The sequence below is a fragment of the Oncorhynchus keta genome, chromosome 22 (genome assembly GCF_023373465.1).
Source record: "Oncorhynchus keta strain PuntledgeMale-10-30-2019 chromosome 22, Oket_V2, whole genome shotgun sequence".
NCBI classification, from domain to species: domain Eukaryota; kingdom Metazoa; phylum Chordata; class Actinopteri; order Salmoniformes; family Salmonidae; genus Oncorhynchus; species Oncorhynchus keta.
Window position 1 is genome coordinate 40,157,550 of NC_068442.1, and position 4,821 is coordinate 40,162,370.

The window sequence follows — 4,821 nt, forward strand, 5'->3', positions numbered from 1 at the left end:
TGGGAGAGGAGAAAGAAGGGGAGAAAGGAGAGGATGGACAAGAAGAGAGCGTATAGACATTAGAAAGGTGGAGTAGAGAGGATTGTGACAGCAGATTTTCTCTCCTTGTGTCATCAAAGAGAGCAGGGAGGGAAATAGAAACTGATCATGACAGGAGTTCTCTTTACACATAAATACATAATGGTTGGTACGCACCAAGACTAGAAAATGAAATGTATTATGTTGTGTATTTCGTATCCAGGTTCCATTAACACAGACAGAGCCTGAGCGAGGGAGAGAGGTATATCCCATGAGAGAGAGAGGTATATCCCATGAGAGAGAGAGGTATATCCCATGAGAGAGAGGTATATCCCATGAGAGAGAGGTATATCCCATGAGAGAGAGAGGTATATCCCAAGAGAGAGAGGTATATCCAGAGAGAGAGAGAGAGAGGTATATCCCATGAGAGAGAGAGAGAGAGAGAGAGAGAGGTATATCCCATGAGAGAGAGAGAGAGGTATATCCCATGAGAGAGAGAGAGGTATATCCCATGAGAGAGAGAGAGAGGTATATCCCATGAGAGAGAGAGAGAGAGAGGTATATCCCATGAGAGAGAGAGGTATATCCCATGAGAGAGAGAGGTATATCCCATGAGAGAGAGAGGTATATCCCATGAGAGAGAGGTATATCCCATGAGAGAGAGAGGTATATCCCAAGAGAGAGAGGTATATCCAGAGAGAGAGAGAGAGGTATATCCCATGAGAGAGAGAGAGAGAGAGGTATATCCCATGAGAGAGAGAGAGAGGTATATCCCATGAGAGAGAGAGAGAGGTATATCCCATGAGAGAGAGAGAGAGGTATATCCCATGAGAGAGAGAGAGAGAGGTATATCCCATGAGAGAGAGAGAGAGAGGTATATCCCATGAGAGAGAGAGAGAGAGAGAGAGGTATATCCCATGAGAGAGAGAGAGGTATATCCCATGAGAGAGAGAGAGGTATATCCCATGAGAGAGAGAGGTATATCCCACGAGAGAGAGAGAGAGAGAGAGAGGTATATCCCATGAGAGAGAGAGAGAGAGAGAGGTATATCCCATGAGAGAGAGAGGTATATCCCATGAGAGAGAGAGGTATATCCCATGAGAGAGAGAGAGAGAGAGAGGTATATCCCATGAGAGAGAGAGAGGTATATCCCATGAGAGAGAGAGGTATATCCCATGAGAGAGAGAGAGAGAGAGAGAGAGAGATAGAAGAGAGAGAGAGAGAGAGAGAGAGAGAGAGAGAGAGAGAGAGAGAGAGAGAGAGAGGTATATCCCATGAGAGAGAGAGAGAGAGGTATATCCCATGAGAGAGAGAGAGAGGTATATCCCATGAGAGAGAGAGAGAGGTATATCCCATGAGAGAGAGAGGTATATCCCATGAGAGAGAGAGGTATATCCCATGAGAGAGAGAGAGAGGTATATCCCATGAGAGAGAGAGAGAGAGGTATATCCCATGAGAGAGAGAGAGGTATATCCCATGAGAGAGAGGTATATCCCATGAGAGAGAGAGGTATATCCCATGAGAGAGAGAGGTATATCCCATGAGAGAGAGAGGTATATCCCATGAGAGAGAGAGGTATATCCAGAGAGAGAGAGAGAGGTATATCCCATGAGAGAGAGAGAGAGAGGTATATCCCATGAGAGAGAGAGAGAGAGGTATATCCCATGAGAGAGAGAGAGAGAGGTATATCCCATGAGAGAGAGAGAGAGGTATATCCCATGAGAGAGAGAGGTATATCCCATGAGAGAGAGAGAGAGGTATATCCCATGAGAGAGAGAGAGGTATATCCCATGAGAGAGAGAGAGGTATATCCCATGAGAGAGAGAGGTATATCCCACGAGAGAGAGAGAGAGAGAGAGGTATATCCCATGAGAGAGAGAGAGAGAGGTATATCCCATGAGAGAGAGAGGTATATCCCATGAGAGAGAGAGGTATATCCCATGAGAGAGAGAGAGAGAGAGGTATATCCCATGAGAGAGAGAGAGGTATATCCCATGAGAGAGAGAGGTATATCCCATGAGAGAGAGAGAGAGAGTATATCCCAGAGAGAGAGAGAGAGAGAGAGGTATATCCAGAGAGAGAGAGAGAGAGGTATATCCCATGAGAGAGAGAGAGAGAGGTATATCCCATGAGAGGAGAGAGTATATCCCATGAGAGAGAGAGAGAGAGGTATTTCCCATGAGAGAGAGAGGTATATCCCATGAGAGAGAGGTATAGAGAGAGAGAGAGGTATATCCCATGAGAGAGAGAGAGAGAGAGAGAGAGGTATATCCCATGAGAGAGAGAGAGGTATATCCCATGAGAGAGAGAGGTATATCCCATGAGAGAGAGAGAGAGAGAGAGAGAGAGAGGTATATCCCATGAGAGAGAGAGATAGGTATATCCCATGAGAGAGAGAGAGAGGTATATCCCATGAGAGAGAGAGAAAGGTATATCCCATGACAGAGATAGGTATATCCCATGAGAGAGAGAGGTATATCCCATGAGAGAGAGAGAGAGGTATATCCCATGAGAGAGAGAGAGAGGTATATCCCATGAGAGAGAGAGAGAGTTATATCCCATGAGAGAGAGAGAGAGAGAGAGAGAGAGAGAGAGGTATATCCCATGAGAGAGAGAGAGGTATATCCCATGAGAGAGAGAGAGGTATATCCCATGAGAGAGAGAGGTATATCCCATGAGAGAGAGAGAGAGAGAGAGAGAGAGGTATATCCCATGAGAGAGAGAGAGGTATATCCCATGAGAGAGAGAGAGAGGTATATCCCATGAGAGAGAGAGAGAGGTATATCCCATGAGAGAGAGAGAGGGTATATCCCATGAGAGAGAGAGGTATATCCCATGAGAGAGAGAGAGAGGTATATCCATGAGAGAGAGAGAGAGGTATATCCCATGAGAGAGAGAGAGAGGTATATCCCATGAGAGAGAGAGGTATATCCCATGAGAGAGAGAGGTATATCCCATGAGAGAGAGAGAGAGAGAGAGAGAGAGAGAGAGAGAGAGGTATATCCCATGAGAGAGAGAGAGAGGTATATCCCATGAGAGAGAGAGAGGTATATCCCATGAGAGAGAGGTATATCCCATGAGAGAGAGGTATATCCCATGAGAGTATGATGAGAGAGAGGTATATCCCATGAGAGAGAGAGGTATATCCCATGAGAGAGAGAGAGAGAGAGAGAGAGAGAGAGAGAGAGAGAGAGGTATATCCCATGAGAGAGAGAGAGGTATATCCCATGAGAGAGAGAGGTATATCCCATGAGAGAGAGAGAGGTATATCCCATGAGAGAGAGAGGTATATCCCATGAGAGAGAGGTATATCCCATGAGAGAGAGAGGTATATCCCAAGAGAGAGAGGTATATCCAGAGAGAGAGAGAGAGAGGTATATCCCATGAGAGAGAGAGAGAGAGGTATATCCCATGAGAGAGAGAGAGAGGTATATCCCATGAGAGAGAGAGAGAGGTATATCCCATGAGAGAGAGAGAGAGGTATATCCCATGAGAGAGAGAGAGGTATATCCCATGAGAGAGGGAGAGAGAGAGAGAGAGAGAGAGGTATATCCCGTGAGAGAGAGAGAGGTATATCCCATGAGAGAGAGAGAGGTATATCCCATGAGAGAGAGAGGTATATCCCACGAGAGAGAGAGAGAGAGAGAGAGGTATATCCCATGAGAGAGAGAGAGAGGTATATCCCATGAGAGAGAGAGGTATATCCCATGAGAGAGAGAGTATATCCCATGAGAGAGAGAGAGAGAGAGGTATATCCCATGAGAGAGAGAGAGAGGTATATCCCATGAGAGAGAGAGGTATATCCCATGAGAGAGAGAGAGAGAGGTATATCCCAGAGAGAGAGAGAGAGAGAGAGAGTAGAGAGAGAGAGAGAGAGAGAGAGAGGTATATCCCATGAGAGAGAGAGAGAGAGGTATATCCCATGAGAGAGAGAGAGAGGTATATCCCATGAGAGAGAGAGAGAGAGAGGTATTTCCCATGAGAGAGAGAGGTATATCCCATGAGAGAGAGAGGTATATCCCATGAGAGAGAGAGAGAGGTATATCCCATGAGAGAGAGAGAGAGAGAGAGGTATATCCCATGAGAGAGAGAGAGAGGTATATCCCATGAGAGAGAGAGGTATATCCCATGAGAGAGAGAGAGAGAGAGAGAGAGAGAGAGAGGTATATCCCATGAGAGAGAGAGATAGGTATATCCCATGAGAGAGAGAGAGAGGTATATCCCATGAGAGAGAGAGAGGTATATCCCATGACAGAGATAGGTATATCCCATGAGAGAGAGAGGTATATCCCATGAGAGAGAGAGAGAGGTATATCCCATGAGAGAGAGAGAGAGGTATATCCCATGAGAGAGAGAGAGAGATATATCACATGAGAGAGAGAGAGAGAGAGAGGTATATCCCATGAGAGAGAGAGGTATATCCCATGAGAGAGAGAGAGGTATATCCCATGAGAGAGAGAGGTATATCCCATGAGAGAGAGAGAGAGAGAGAGGTATATCCCATGAGAGAGAGAGAGAGGTATATCCCATGAGAGAGAGAGAGAGAGGTATATCCCATGAGAGAGAGAGAGGTATATCCCAGAGAGAGAGAGGGGTATATCCATGAGAGAGAGAGAGAGGTATATCCATGAGAGAGAGAGGAGGTATATCCCATGAGAGAGAGAGAGAGAGGTATATCCCATGAGAGAGAGAGAGAGGTATATCCCATGAGAGAGAGAGGTATATCCCATGAGAGAGAGAGGTATATCCCATGAGGAGAGAGAGAGAGAGGTAGAGAGAGAGAGAGAGAGAGAGAGAGAGAGA

General features: G+C 45.9%; 1 long non-coding RNA gene across 2 annotated transcripts in view; it reads left to right on the plus strand.

Annotated features, from left to right (window-relative positions):
* The first annotated feature begins 909 nt into the window (after nt 1–909).
* LOC127910641 (uncharacterized) overlaps nt 910–4,821 on the plus strand; it is a 19,145-nt gene continuing 15,233 nt past the window's right edge. For both annotated transcript variants that reach the window (XR_008075589.1, XR_008075588.1), the window contains exons 1-2: nt 910–1,407; nt 3,283–3,420. This is a non-coding gene — a long non-coding RNA (uncharacterized LOC127910641). The remainder of the gene's footprint in view (nt 1,408–3,282; nt 3,421–4,821) is intronic.